This window comes from Coenobita brevimanus, chromosome 42 (assembly GCF_032717465.1).
Source record: "Coenobita brevimanus isolate Jiangsu-jjx chromosome 42, ASM3271746v2, whole genome shotgun sequence".
Lineage (NCBI taxonomy): Eukaryota > Metazoa > Arthropoda > Malacostraca > Decapoda > Coenobitidae > Coenobita > Coenobita brevimanus.
Window position 1 is genome coordinate 10,328,174 of NC_136995.1, and position 16,974 is coordinate 10,345,147.

At 37.5% G+C, this 16,974-nt stretch overlaps 1 pseudogene; it reads right to left on the reverse strand.

The window, feature by feature from the left end:
- Window positions 1–13,775: 13,775 nt before the first annotated feature.
- Window positions 13,776–15,286, reverse strand: LOC145397598 (uncharacterized; annotated as a pseudogene).
- Window positions 15,287–16,974: the final 1,688 nt, after the last annotated feature.

Consider the following 16,974-nt stretch of genomic DNA (forward strand, 5'->3'; position numbering starts at 1 on the left):
TTCTTCAGGAGTATTCGTTGGACATGCAACATGTCAAGGGGAAAGAAAATGTTATTGCAGATTGTTTATCTAGATTTTAGACAGATTGTTTTAGAGTAATAAGAAATTTCCTTTGTAAATTTCTTTTTCTTTGTGGGGAGGTGTTACATAGCCCATGATTTCATCATCCTTTGTGTAATTTTGGCGCGCAGTGTGCTGCATGTTTGATCACGAGCGTGTTCTGCCTCAGTCCCCCCGTTCTACCGTTATAGTAGAGTAAGTCGTCCTTTCTGTTATTCAGTGCGGGATTGTCAACTGTTTTCCCCCATCGCTTCATTTGTGCGTCCTTGTTGCAAGTTGTATCAAGCTCTGCCGGCCCCTATATAATGAGCTCAGTCTCTGCATCATTGCCACTTAGATCTGCTCCTCATTTTGTTCACATCTCTGTCCTCCCCTGTACAGATATTATTATTGTGAGTGCTCAAGAAATCTCCAAACATCTAGCAGCTGTGTGTAATTTGAGTATAACTGTTGTTGCATTTTTCTTGTACTGTGTAGCATAGGGTTGATTCTTAGGCCTAGTGAGGTCTTTGTGATTAATGTGGGGTTTTATATCAGTCATTTTTGATAATAGTTTGTATCTGTAATAATTTATCTTGCATTAACTGAGCATTACCTGGTGTATTTTCATTTTATCAGGGCTGACTTAGATAAATTTACTCTTGCTAATTTCGTGTTAATAGAGGCTATTGCAGTTAACCATATATTTAACCTGTTTATTTGCCATTACATTATCCTTATGAGTTCTGAATGTTTTGTTGTTAGTTTGAGCATTAAACTTTAACTTGTAATTTTACCTAACTCTTTTGTTTGAACCTGGAACTTTACGGGACAGTAGTGATTTTTAGTATTCTCACTTAAAGTGTACATTATCTTTCTCTGTTCCGTAACAATATATATATATATATATATATATATATATATATATATATATATATATATATATATATATATATAGAGTGGTAGGTGGGGGCGCTCACCATCCACTCACTCAATGTAGTGCTGCTCTCAGGTGTCTACCCTGTCCTCTCCTCCATCCTTCTTTCCTTCCATCTTCTTCTATCTTTCTTTCCTTCATTCTCTCCTCGTCCTTCTGCCTACGGGTGACTTTACACTCCCTCTTCTGTCTTTCATTCCTTCATTCTTTCCTCTTCCTTCTTCCTGTGGGTCACTCTATATTGAGTGACAAGCCAAATGGTTTCCTGTACACCAGGAAACCATTTACTACGCTGGGTGGTAACCATATAACCAAATTTTGGCGCCTGGTGGTTTAGTGGGTAATTATTGTGCTATAATCGGAGTCGGTGAAGGTTTATAACCAAGGGGTGGTTGGGGTTTATTGCGCACTTAATGCCACCCAGGGATGAGTGAGGTTGGTCACTCTCATCTTAAATGTCAGGACCAACTGCTTAGCCCCTGACTCTTACGCTCCTCATGGGGCAACGTAGGATTGGATGATCGATGGATGGATGGATGTATATATCATCATCATCATCAACATCATCCGGACCTCCTTTCCCACCCAAGGGCAGGGTGAGGAGTAGCAATGTCCAGACAGCCCAAAATTGCCCAATCCAATGGGCCACGCTTCCATTCACTCATCATTCAAGCCCCCGGAAACCTGGCTCTATCGGATGCGCCAAAAACATTCACCACGTTCTGTAGCTTCACATAATCGTATCCGATAGTGTCAATCCAGATGCTGCCACGTTAAAAAGGGGTGCCAAAAATCCCTGATCATGCACTTCTCACAAAATTCATCCAGCCAGCTTGATCTCCTGTCAGTTCCCTGGCCTCACTGACTTCCAAACCTCTCTTCCTCACACATTCATCCACCATATCTCTCCACCTTCTCCTTGGCCTACCTCGCCTCCTCCCTCCTTCGAATTCGCTCTGATATACCTTCTTCACCACTCTATTGTTATCCATTCTCTCCATATGACCATACCATCTCAGTACACTCTCTTCAGTTCTGGTGTCCACCGACTTCCTCACTCCGCATCTTTCACGAATCACATTATTTCGTATCCTATCCACCCTCTGTACTCCACATAAATTCCTCACCAGTCCCATCTCCACTGCTCTTACTCTTGACTTTTCATTTTCAAGCCACACCATAGTCTTACATCCATATGTTAAAGTTGGCACTAACACTCCTTCATGTAAGCCTAGTGCAGCTGCACCACTTAAGCCTCTGTTTTTTATCAAGGCCTTCATTGCACCAACCACTTTTCTTCCTTGTGTCACTCTACATTCAACTTCTTTTGCACATTTTTCTCTCTTTTCTATCACCGTACCCAGGTATTTGAACTCTCTCACCCATTCCAGTGTCTCTTCATTCACTGTTACATTGCACCGGGAGTCACCTTCTCTCTCAGTAACCATCACTTTACTCTTTTCTACATTTATTCTCAATGAACGATGCTTACAGACATCAGCAAAACTCCGCATTAGCCTCCCAAGTTCTTGTCCGGTACTTGCAAGCGGCACTGCATCTGCATACAACAAATTTGAGATATTCCATCCATCACCATTCATTACCAATGCCATCCCTCTCTCCATTACTCGTGTTTTCACTTCTCTCATCACCCCATCCACATATACATTGAACAACCATGGGGACATCACACAACCTTGTCGCACGCCCACACTGATCGTGAACCATTCACTTAGATGCCCATTGACCCTGACACATGCTTCACTACCATCATAAAAACTCTTGACGGCACCTAGCAGCTTTTATTATTATTTTTTTAATCCGAGGAAGAACGAAACAAAGGCCATGAGCCCGCAGTAACAGTTCCCTCCAAGAGAAAAACATAATACAATAGAGAGCCAAATTCAAGATCCGATCATTTTGAGATGCCTGGACACACTGCGTTTGAAAGACTGGAGATCATGGGCAGCAGGAAATACAGACAGAGAGAGACAGTTCCAGAGCTGACCTATTGCATAAATGAAAGACTGGGAGTAACGGTTAACTCTTGCATTAGAGAGTTGGACAGAAAAGGGATGAGAGTTTGCTGCCAGACGGGTGCTACGCGCCCGTCGTAGAGGTGGAGGAATGCAAGCAGACAGTTCAGAGGAGCAGTGACCATTAAAGTAGCGATAGGAAAGAAATATAGATGCAACAGTGCGGCGAAGAGACAGAAGTTGAAGGAGGCAGTAAGAGGAGGAGAGTTAATGAGACGAAAAGCTTTTGACTCCACCCTATTGAGAAGAGCTGTATGTGGGGAGCCTCCCTACACATGAGAGTTGTACTCCACACAGGGGCGGATAAAACCCCTGTATAGAGTCAGCAATTGTGCAGGGGTAAAGAAACAGCAGAGTCGGCTTAGCACACCCAATCTATTGGAAGCAGATTTTACAAGAGATGTAATATGATCTTTCCAAGATAAGTCCCGAGTAAATGAAACCCCAAGCATGTTCAAGGATGATGCAGGATTAAGCTGAATATTATTAAACATTAGTGGGTATACCTGTGGAAGATTTTGTCGGGTTGATAGATGTAAGAACTGAGCTCTAGCTTTAATCCTTCATGGAAAAAAAAAAAGTGATTTCCCTAGTAACTGTTCTGGGAAAGTCTAATCCGGACTGCACTGTGGTCACGTCCCAGGTATAAGCCATAAATATTTCAGCATTGTAACTTCAGTGGTTCTTGAGCTTTATCACCTTTATTTTATTTTTTTGCTCTGGATCTAATCCGGGTTTCGGTAGTCGGATCAGGAGGATACTTGGTCAAATGAAGAGGATAAAGAGTACTATGATATGGCAAAGAATGAAGGCTGAAGCTCAAACATTATGCGAATGACAGTGATTTAGATCTTCCCTAGAATAATAACAATACTATTGACAAAAACAAGAAAACTTCCCACAGGGATGTGGGAAGTTTTACTTCTACTACTACTACTGCTACTACTACTACTACTACTACTACTACTGCTACTACTACTACTAATACTACTACTACTGCTACTACTACTACTACTACTACTACTGCTGCTGCTGCTGCTGCTGCTACTACTACTACTACTACTACTACTACTAATGATAATAATTATGATTTATTATTATTATTATTATTATTATTATTATTATTATTATTGTTACACTATGTGACAAAAAATAAAAAAAAATAATATTTCTGTGTAATTAATACTATTTCCTTATTTGTTTTGCTCCATAGCTCTAAAGAACATTAATCATCATCCTAAACCTTCGCTTTATAAACAGGAAAATGATTATTATCATTATTATTATTATTATTATTATTATTATTATTATTACACTGACAAAAAAAAAAATAATAATGTTTCTGTGTAATTAATACTATTTCCTTATTTGTTTTGCTCCAGAGCTCTAGAGAACATTAATCATCATCCTAAACCTTCGCTTTTTAAACAGGAAAATAATTTTTTTATATTCACTATTTTTCTGTAGAAACAATGAGTGTTTGTCTTTTCCTTCGTGAGGAGCCAGAAGGAAACATATAAATATGGAAAGTGACATGTAACAATACTGAATACATAATGAATGAAATCATAGAAGTCTAGAATCGAAAATTTTTTCGCGATTTGCCATTGTACAGAAGACCACATTCACGGACCAGCCCCCAAATGTAGTCACCCATCATGCTCTCGTTATACTGTCCTTTGTCATATAGTCCTCTTGGGCTTGGTGCTAGTTCTTATTACTTACTTATACTGTCCTTGTTATCTCCTCTCATAGTCCATTATATCTCGATGGAAGCGTTCTCCTTGCTCTTCCGGGTATGCACCCATCTAATATACTATAGCAATAGCCGTGTGTGTGTGTGTGTGTTCTTACCTAATTGTATCTTTACAGGAATGAGTCAAGCTCGTACTGTCCCGTGTCTTAAACCATATTTATCGTACATATCCTTAAATTTGTGAATTGTTTTGGCACACACTATTTCATTCGGCAGTGCATTCCATTGATCAATTGCTCTGTTTGGGAAACTGAATTTCCTTACGTCTTTATCACCTCTCTTCTTATGCAGTTTTTTGCAGTGTCCTCTTGCTGATGCTTCTCCAAATGTTAAGTAATCATTTATGTCTATTTTCTCCTTCCCTGATATGCACTTATATAGCATTATCATGTCACCTCTTTTCCTTCGCTCCTGTAGTGCTGGTAGATTCAGTTTATTTAGTCTTTCTTCGTAGCTTAGGTCCCTTAAGCTTGGTATCCATCTTGTAGCGGCCCTTTGAACTTTTTCACTCTTGTCTATGTGCTTTTTGAGATGAGGACTCCAGACTACTGATGCATATTCCAGGGTTGGTCTAATGAATGATGTTATTATCCTTCTTAGCATGTCTTCATTTATGTATGTGAATGCTATTCTCATATTTGCAAGCAGTGCATACATGTTCCGTACCTTCTCGCTGATGTGGTCAGCCAGAGATAGTCTGTTATTGATAATCATACCTAGGTCTTTCTCTCTTTCTGATGTGTATAAGGTTTTATTTCCTAACTTATAATTCCAATCAGGTTTTTTTTCCACTTTTACCAAACTTGATTACATGACACTTGTCCACATTGAATTCCATTTGCCATGTACTACTCCATTCATGAAGTTTATTTAATTCTTCTTGTTGCTCTTTACAAGAGTCTGTGTTAGTAATTCTCCTTTGTATTTTTGCATCATCTGCAAACATATTCAGATAGCTCTCATTTCCAGTGTTACTGTTTATATCATTTATATACACTAAAAACATGATTGGTGCCAGCACTGAACCCTGTGGTACTCCACTAGTCACTTCTATCCATGATGAGTAGTTCCTCTTAGTACTGTTCTCATTTCTCTTTTTATGAGAAAGTCTTGCACCCAACAAAACAGTTTGCCTCGAATTCCTCCTTGATGGTACAGTTTCCATAAAAGTCTTTGGTGTGGAACTGTGTCAAAAGCTTTCTTGAAATCTAAATAGATACTGTCCACCCATCCTTCCCTTTCCTGTATTGTGTTTGTTACTCTGTCATAGTAGCTCAACAGATTAGTAACACATGATTTTCCTTTTCTGAAACCAAACTGTCTTTCTCTTATCATACTGTGTTCTTCTAGATGATTTACCCATGCTTTTCTTATAAGCTTTTCTAATACCTTGCTTACAACACTGGTCAGTGATACTGGTCGGTAGTTGAGTGGATTTTGTCTATTTCCTTTCTTGAATAAGGGGACAATATTTGCTTTTTTCCAAATATCAGGTAGTTTACCTTGACTCAAGGATTTCTTGAAATTAAAAAATAAGGGTTTACTTAACTCCTTTGCACATTCTCGTAGTACCCAACATGAAATTTCATCAGGACCACTTGCTTTTCCTCTGTCTAATCTACTTATCTCCTCCTGTATTACTTTTTCTGCTATTTGTATATCTGGTAGTATGTGTGGACATGCATGTTCCACATAGTCCCTCTCAAAAATTTTTTCTTCTGTAAAAACTCATTGGAAATTCTTATTTAGTGCTTCACAAATATCTTTCTCTTGTGTATAAGTTATTCCCTCCTCCGTAATGGATTGTATTATATCTTTTACTTTGGTTTTGCTTCTGATATAGCTGTAAATCAGCTTTGGTTGATCACTACTTTTATTTATTATATCCTCCTCAAACTGTTTTTGGGCTTCCCTCCTTATTCTTGTATAATCGTTTCTTGCCTGTTTGTAATTATTATACGCCCTTTCACTATTATGTCTTCTGTATCTATTCCACAAGAAATCTACTTTCTTTTGATTTTTTACATTCTGTATCGAACCATTTCTGTATTTCTTATCTGCTTCTTTGTGCTGTGGGATGTACTTCTGGACTCCTATTTCATAAAATTCACAGAATTTTTTATATACAGCATTTAAATCTTGTCCTCTAAGCTCACTTTCCCAATCAACTTCTAAGAAATACTTCTTTAGGTCTTGATAATTTCCCTTTTTGTAGTTTCGGCTCTCTTTGTAACTGTCATTGCTGTTTACTATGTCATATGCTATCCTGAAGTTATAATTTAGTACTGCATGATCGCTTTTGCCGAGTGGAGGGTGATACATTAAACTGTCAATATCATTTTCTTGCCTAGTAAATATTAGATCTAGCACTGAAGGTACATCAAGTCCTCTTTTTCTGGTGGTTTCCCTCACATGTTGCGTTAGGAAGAACTCTTGTACGAGATCCAGGAGCTTTTGGTCCCAACAGCTTTCTTGGCTAATTATATCTAGAGAATTCCAATTTATATTTGTATTGAAATCCCCAGTTAGTATAATTCTTTCTGATTTGTCTTCCATTTTATGTAGTAATGATCTTAAACTTTGAATTGTACTCTCTGCCAGGTCCTCATATTCATCTCTTTCCCATGTGTTTGATCTGGGTGGCATGTACAAATTGGCTACAATTATTTTACCTTCAGATGTGTTGATCTCTACGCAATCAGTTCTACTTGTGATGGTATATCTAGTTTTATTTCATTGACTTTTAGATTTTTCTTAGTTAATATTATAATTCCTCCTCCTTTTTTTAAATTCCTGTCTCTTCTCCATATATTGTATTCCTCTAAGTTTAGTATGTCATTGGATATCCTTGGTGTTAATTTTGTTTCAGTTAGGCATATTATTTGTGGTTCATTATCTCTGACATAATCATTCATCTCTAATAATTTAGATACCATTCCATCCACATTTGAGTACATCAACTTTATCATCTTGTTTATATACTTGTCATGACATGGTTCTATTACCTTCCTCCTTTTTATTCCATCCTGTTTGTGTACCACTTTCGTACCTGCAATCCTATTACTTTGTAAAAAAAATTTCTTCTTCTCTTCTGATCTTCCCTCATTTTTTGTTTTTGCTTCCTCACTTTTCTCTTTCAGTAATTCCAGTTCCTCTTGTGTTAGACATCTTTTTCTCCATACATTTTTGAACTCCTCTTTTTCCATAAGATTCTTTGCATTTTTTAGTATCTCTTCCACAGTGTTTACACTCTGAAAAGTCACCTTTAGAGGTCTTGTCTTGCTTTTCTCATATTTCCCCAACCTTTTGTGTTCCACTATGTCTTTACTACAGATTTCCTCTGATACTTCCTTCAGTAAGCTCATTACATTTGCCACCTCCTTTTTGTCTCTTGTGATCTTGTTTTTTAATTCTTCCTCTTCTATACCAGTGATTACTATAGATTTGTTTATATCTACTGAATCTCTGACTAACTTTGGATTGTTTTGGATTATTCTTTTCACTTCCTTTTTAATGCTTTTTTCTCCACCCTTGTTTCTAAGTCTTTCTTTACTTTCACCATTTCTGAATACGTGGTTTCCACATCATTTTTGTAGCTTTGCACAGCTTCATTCACCTGTGTTATCTTCTCCTCAATATCACTGCTCTGGTTTATAAGACTGCTTACTTGCCTAATTGTCTCTGTGTCATTTTTAAACTCTTCCATAACACTCTCGTGATTGACTACTGTACTTGCCATTTCACTCATTTTCTTCCTAAGTGTACTCAATTCCACTGTTAGTTCACTGATGGTTGTGTCTTTCTTATTGGCCTCCCTTCCTAGTTTTTCTATTTCTTCCTTTTGCAAGTGCATCTGCTTCTTTATTTCATCAATTTCATTTTTGAAAGCCATTTCTAGGTTGTTTACACGTTCAACCAGTCTATTGTGAGTCTCCACTTGAACCAGTTCTTGGTAGAAATAATCATTTTGCTTTTTACTTTTATCCCTTTTCTTTTCCAAATTTGCTTTACTAAAGTGTGTATCCATTTTGCAATACTAAAAGTGCAAAGTATGTACTTACAATCTCCGTGTTGTTGTTGTCTAAACAAACCTCAGATGACTCGGCATATTCTTTCGTCTTGTTTCTCTTTCCTGTTTGAACAAGTCTTGTTTAAACTTATTTTTTTTTTTCTTTTAATAATGAAAAATCATTTAGTCTAACCTGATACAGAGCTTGACTCATACAAAGATACTAATTTAGGTAGTGCCACTGGCCGTGTTGGTTCGGTACGGAGCGCCGATGTCGCACGTCCACCTCGGTTGAACCCCTCTACGTGTTCTTACCTAATTGTTCTTACCTAATTGTATCTTTACAGGAATGAGTCAAGCTCGTACTGTCCCGTGTCTTAAACCATATTTATCGTACATATCCTTAAATTTGTGAATTGTTTTGGCACACACTATTTCATTCGGTAGTGCATTCCATTGATCAATTGCTCTGTTTGGGATACTGAATTTCCTTACGTCTTTATCACCTCTCTTCTTATGCAGTTTTTTGCAGTGTCCTCTTGCTGATGCTTCTCCATATGTTAAGTAATCATTTATGTCTATTTTCTCCTTTCCTGATATGCATTTATATAGCATTATCATGTCGCCTCTTTTCCTTCTCTCCTGTAGTGTTTGTAGATTCAGTTTATTTAGTCTTTCTTCGTAGCTTAGGTTCCTTAAGCTTGGTATCCATCTTGTAGCGGCCCTTTGAACTTTTTCACTCTTGTCTATATGCTTTTTGAGATGAGGACTCCAGACTACTAATGCATATTCCAGGGTTGGTCTAATGAATGATGTTATTATCCTTCTTAGCATGTCTTCATTTATGTATGTGAATGCTATTCTCATATTTGCAAGCAGTGTATACATGTTCCGTACTTTCTCGCTGATGTGGTCAGCCAGAGATAGACTGTTATTGATAATCACACCTAGGTCTTCCTCTCTTTCTGATGTATATAGGGTTTTATTTCCTAACTTATAATCCCAATCAGGTCTTTTTCCACTTTTACCAAACTTGATTACATGACACTTGTCCACACTGAATTCCATTTGCCATGTACTACTCCATTCATGAAGTTTATTTAATTCTTCTTGTAGCTCTTTACAAGAGTCTGTGTTAGTAATTCTCCTTTGTATTTTTGCATCATCTGCAAACATATTCAGATAGCTCTCATTTCCAGTGTTACTGTTTATATCATTTATATACACTAAAAACATGATTGGTGCCAGCACTGAACCCTGTGGTACTCCATTAGTCACTTCTTTCCATGATGAGTAGTTTCCTCTTAGTGCTGTCCTCATTTCTCTTTTTATGAGAAAGTCTTGCATCCAACAAAACAGTTTGCCTCGAATTCCTCCTTGATGGTACAGTTTCCATAAACGTCTTTGGTGTGGTACTGTGTCAAAAGCTTTCTTGAAATCTAAATAGATACTGTCCACCCAACCTTCCCTTTCCTGTATTGTGTTTGTTACTCTGTCATAGTAGCTTAACAGATTAGTAACACATGATTTTCCTTTTCTGAAACCAAACTGTCTTTCTATTATCATACTGTGTTCTTCTAGATGATTGACCCAAGCTTTTCTTATAAGTTTTTCTAATACCTTGCTTACAACACTGGTCAGTGATACTGGTCGGTAGTTGAGTGGATTTTGTCTATTTCCTTTCTTGAATAAGGGGACAATATTTGCTTTTTTCCAGATATCTGGTAGTTTACCTTGACTCAAGGATTTCTTGAAAATTAAAAATAATGGTTTACATAACTCATTTGCACATTCTCGTAATACCTAACATGAAATTTCATCAGGACTACTTGCTTTTCCTCTGTCTAATCTACTTAACTCCTGTATTACTTTTTCTGCTATTTGTATATCTGGTAGTATGTGTGGACATGCGTGTTCCACATAGTCCCTCTCAAAATTTTTTTCTTCTGTAAAAACTAATTGGAAATTCTTATTTAGTGCTTCACAAATATCTTTCTCCTGTCTATAAGTGATTCCCTCGTCCGTAATGGATTGTATTATATCTTTTACTTTAGTTTTGCTTCTGATATAGCTGTAAAACAGCTTTGGTTGACCACTACTTTTATTTATTATATCCTCCTCAAACTGTTTTTGGGCTTCCCTCCTTATTCTTGTATAGTCGTTTCTTGCCTGTTTGTAATTATTGTACGCCCTTTCACTATTGTGTCTTCTGTATCTATTCCACAACAAATCTCTTCTTTCTTTTGATTCTTTACATTCTGTATTGAACCATTTCTGTATTTTCTTATCTGCTTCTTTGTGCTGTGGGATGTACTTCTGGACTCCTATTTCATAAAATTCAAAAAAAAATTTATATACAGCATTTAAATCTTGTCCTCTAAGCTCACTTTCCCAATCAACTTCTAAGAAATACTTCTTTAGGTCTTGATAATTTCCCTTTTTATAGTGTAGGCTCTTTTTGTAACTATCATTGCTGTTTACTATGTCATATGCTATCCTGAAGTTATAGTTTAGTACTGCATGATCGCTTTTGCAGAGTGGAGGGTGATATATTAAACTGTCAATATCATTTTCTTGACTCGTAAATATTAGATCTAGCATTGAAGGTACATCAAGTCCTCTTCTTCTGGTGGTTTCCCTCACATGTTGCGTTAAGAAAAACTCTTGTACGAGATCCAGGAACTTTTGGTCCCAACAGCTTTCTAGCTATTTATATCTAGAGTATTCCAATTTATATTTGTATTGAAGTCCCCAGTTAGTATAATTTTTTCCGATTTCTCTTCCATTTTATGTAGCAATGATCTTACACTCTGAATTGTACTCTCTGCCAGGTCCTCATATTCGTCTCTTTCCCATGTGTTTGATCTGGGTGGCATGTACAAATTTGCTACAATTAATTTACCTTCAGATGTGTCGATCTCTACTGCAATCAGTTCTACTTTTGATGGTATATCTAGTTTTATTTCCTTGACTTTTAGATTTCTCTTAGATAATATTATAATTCCTCCTCCTCTTTTTAAATATCTGTCTCTTTTCCATATATTGTATTCCTCTAAGTTTAGTATGTCATTTGATATCCTTGGTATTAATTTTGTTTCAGTTAGGCATATTATTTGTGGTTCATTTTCTCTGACATAATCATTCATCTCTAGTAATTTAGATACCATTCCATCCATATTTGAGTACATCAACTTTATCATCTTGTTTATATACTTGTCCTGACATGGTTTTACTACCTTCCTCCTTTTCCTTCCATCCTGTTTGTGTACCATTTTTGTACCTGCAATCCTATTACTTTGTAAAAAAATTTCTTCTTGTCCTCTTCTGATCTTCCCTCATTTTTTGTTTTGCTTCCTCCCTTTTCTCTTTCAGTAATTCCATTTCCTCTTGTGTTAGACATCTTTTTATCCATACATTTTTGAACTCCTCTTTTTCCTTAAGATTCTTTGCATTTTTTAGTATCTCTTCCACAGTGTTTACACTCTGGAAAGTCACCTTTAGAGGTCTTGTCTTGCTTTTCTCGTATTTCCCTAACCTTTTGTGTTCCTCTATGTCTTTACTACAGATTTCCTCTGATACTTCTTTCAGTAAGCTCATTACATTTGCCATCCCTTTTTTGTCTTTTGTGATCTTGTTTTTAACTTCATCCTCTTCTATACCAGTGATTACTATTGATTTGTTTATCTCTACTGAATCTCTGACTAACTTTGGATTGTTTTGGATTATTCTTTTCACCTCCTTTTTAATGCTTTTTTTTCTCCACCCTTGTTTCTAAGTTTTTCTTTACTTTCACCATTTCTGCATACGTGGTTTCTACATCATTTTTGTAGCTTTGCACAGCTTCATTTACTTGTGTTATCTTCTCCTCAATATCACTGCTCTGGTCAATAAAACCGCTAACTTGCCTAATTCTCTGTGTCATTTTTGAACTCTTCCATAACACTCTCGTGATTGACTGCTGTACTTTTCATTTCACTAATTTTCTTCCTAAGTGTACTCAATTCCACGGTTAGTTCACTGATGGTTGTGTCTTTCTTATTGGCCTCCCTTCTTAGTTTTTCTATTTCTTCCTTTTGCAAGTGCATCTGCTTCTTTATGTCATCAATTTCATTTTTGAAAGCCATTTCTAGTTTGTTTACACGTTCAACCAGTCTATTGTGGGTCTCTACTTCAACCAGTTCTTGGTAGAAATCATCATTATGCTTTTTACCTTTATCCCTTTTCTTTTCCAAATTTGTTTTACTGAAGTATGTATCCATTTTGCAATACTTAAAGTGCAAAGCATATACTTACAATCTCCGTCTTGTTGTAAACAAACCTCAGAGATGACTCAGCGTATTCTTTCGACTTGGTTCTATTTCCTGTTTTTACAAGTCTTGTTGAAACTTTTTTTTTTTTCCTTTTTATAATTAACAATCATTTAGTCTAACCTGGTACTGAGCTTGACTCATACAAAGATACTATTTAGGTAATGCCACTGGCCGTGATTGGTACGGAGCGCCGGTGTCACACGTCCACCTAGCTTGAATCCCTCTGTGTGTGTGTGTGTGTGTGTGTGTGTGTGTGTGTGTTTACTTTGGGCAGCCGAAACTACACATTCAAATCGCACCAAAATTGGCACAAAAACCGCAAAAAAATCGCTGATGTAAAAAAAAATTGGTCGCATCACGACCGAAAATTTTTTATTATATTTAATGAGTGATCACATTTTGACCCAAAATTGCTGCTCCTGGAGCCCGGCATAGGACCTCCGTATAATATTTTGCCCAGAGGTAGAACTAAAATAAACTGTAGCAGTAGCCGTGTGTCTGTGTGTGTACTTTGGACTTGCGTTTGGACAACTTTGGTTCCATTCCCGAAGCTGCAAATAACACGATCAATTGGTTATCTGCAAAAAATCCAAGTGACAACGTTACACTAGAACAGCACATAAACGTGAGAGCCCTCCGCAGGAGCAAGTTCGCAGGGCCCGAAGGGCCCACGAGCACTTGTATTGTCCTAGAATTCATCAAGATGGGAATGAAACATACGAATCTTGAGTGACAATCTACAGCCCATGGCGCCATAGTTCTTTATGAGGTTGTCAGTCAGCTCCATGTGGTTCTCATCCTTATGATTTTCAAGAAAACCGCGAACCATTGCTTTCAGGCTGTCCCAAGCCACTTTTGAAAGCTTGTTGGGAAAATCCTTGCACTCCAGGATATTCTTAACCTGTTGACTGACGAAAATACCGGCTTTGATTTTCGCCTTCTATAGTAGAGGGAAGAAATCTCGTAGATACTGAAATGTGGCTGACTGCTTGTCCAGTGCCGTGACAAATTGTTTCATGAGGCCCAAAATGATGTGTAAGGGCGGCATCAGTACTCTTCTATGGTCCACAAGTGGCTCCCATTTCACGTTGTTGCTCCCTACAGAGAAGTCGATCCTCTCTGGGCACTGAACTCGATGGTAATGTGCTTCAGAATCTCTGCTGTCCCAAAGACAGATATAGCAGGGAAACTTGGTCCAGCTGCCTTGGACACCCCTTAGGAATGCTACAATTTTGGAGTCTCCAATGACCTCCCAATTGTACTCGTACTTCAAGGCCTTCAGTAACGTCTTCATGCTGTCGTAATTCTCCTTGAGATGCAGAGTGAGCCAGTGGAACAGATGGGTACTTGTTCCCGTTGTGCAGGAGCTTCTAGGCTCCTCGATGAACTGTCGATGAAGAGGTGCCACTCGCTAGGGTCACATGCAATTTCGATTGCCTCAAACAGACCAGTTACATCATAACAGAAACACAGTCCATCTTGACAGGTGACGAAGCTGGAAAAAGATTGGTGACGCTTCCTCTGACCAGAATTCTGCACATCCTCACCCAGTAGGTTCCACTGTTTGAGCCTAGATGTCAGGACTCAGCGCCAGATTTTGTGAGACCAAGATCTCTAATCAAATTGTTGATATCTTTTTGGTTAGGGAAGTAAAGACGTTTCTCCTTAGTTGCTTCTGTGAATCCGCCGTATGAATCTGCAGTGTCTTCCACACACTCTGGTTCGCTGCTTTCCAAAGATGGCCCTTCTCTGGCAGGAGTTGGTACTGGGAGCTAGGGGCAGTAAGGCACTGGGGCTATAGGTGAAGGAATGTCTGGATAAGTGACTGCAGGGGCATTCTTGCCAGCCCGACGTTTAGAAGGACCCACCAAGCAGAAATAGCAGTCACTTGTGTGGTTAGTGGGTTCACGTCATATTCTTGGAATGGTGAACTTCTTGGTCCTTTTTTCTCCTGTGTACCACCCTGTAAAATAAAAAAAAAAATAATATCAAAACACACTGGTTTCACCATTAAGAATTACAAAGCTATCCATTTTATATTTCTACGGGTAGATCATCTCAGTGTAATACAGACTTTTTATGGATCCAACTCACCTTGTAGAGTTTTTTTTTGCAGTGCTCACAAGTAAAATGAGGTGCCCACATCTTGTCTCGATGACTGATAGGCATTCCAAAATATGCCTCATAAACTTCACACATTTTGACAGATGCTTCAAGAAAATATTTCTTCTTTCTCATTTTAATAAATTAACCACAAATATAGCAAAATGCATCAGTGGAATGCTTACAACCTCTAGATGCCATCTTTGAAAAAATAGATACATTCATGTTGGCAATGACTGAAAAAACAAAAACAATGGTATAGAATTTATATGTACAACAAAATTAACACGGTTGCTGTAAAAACCTACAATTCACCCGTAATTCGATAAAGATATATAATATAAATTCACAAGCCTTTCAACTTAGCTCTGCTCAGACTGACGTCATTTCAACTGACAGCACCCACACCCGGAAAGGTACGGCGCGTCTGGAAAAGGTTTTTGTTTGAATAATGTGCCTCATCCAGTCACCTAGCTAAGCAAAATGACGGGCAATGCTGACATCGGCACATGCAGACACATGTAAAATACACGTCCTATCATTTATGAAGAGAAGCTTTTCGTTCATCCAAGATATCACCTCATTCTACCTAGGTAGCCATTTTTCATGTATTTGAAGGTATAAAAATCACTCTCCTAGTCACAAAAGCGAAGTCTTACAAGAGTAATAGCCATTTTTCATGGTTCTGAGACCGGAACTATTAGGAAATAATACCCGCTACCCAGGAACAAAAATCGTGTTACGTAGTGTTATTGATCTCACCTACTGCCATAGGTAGAGGGGTTTGTATCCGTAATTTTTATTATCATTCCGTCGCTTTTCGTCTCCTCTGCTTTTTATCATACTTATTGAGGATGTCCAGCATCCTGACCCTATTAAACTGACCCAGTTTCAGTTACCTTAACCTACTTTTCAAGGTCACAGGTCTAAAAATTTCCAAAAATAATGAATTTTCGACCTCAGCTTACTCCAAAACTATTATAGATACATAAACATGGCAGGAAATCCCGTGATAGCATTATTTTCGAAACATTTGTATGGAAAAAAATGTGAAGGTCATTCATCCGTGACGTTACATATTTCAGACACCCTATTTTTCAATTGCTCTCCCATACAGGAAAACCTAAAAGATAACTGAGGCTCTTTTTGACTCTGGAGGTTTTGTCTGGACCAGGTTTGTCTACTTTTGGTGACAGTTTGACTAATGGTGTTTGACTTATTAAAAAAAAAAAAAAAAAAGTTAAGTTTGTTAATATTCTCATAGATGGAGATCAGTAACTGTCTCTGACAGCTACAGTTTTCTAGTTATTCTTATTATTGTCATTATTATTATTGTCATTATTATGATTATTATTATTATTATTATTATTATTATTACTCGCTGAAAGGCCGCCACTCTGCTCGATGTCATTTCCTGTCTTCAGAAATGAGTCATAACTCGGGAACCAGTGGCCCGATTGGACTGGAAATTGTTTTATTCTTCAAGTTAGAGCATTTTAATGGTACTTTGTTCTAGCAAAAATTGGGCTTCGTTGCGCAGTCATAACATTTTTTTAAAGTAAAACTTCCCACAATATGTGCTAATTTTGTTTGTATTGCATATTTCTAGTAATTCCAAACTAGTTCGGCAACATTGATTTTTTGTTGCAAATATGGATATTTTTTTCATGCAGTGCATTTACTTAGTTTCCACAGGCATGTATGCAGCCATTTTACGATTTTTTTTTTTTTTCTGCGATTCATTACAAATTACAAGGTGAGTTTAGAAGCTAAAAATTACAATG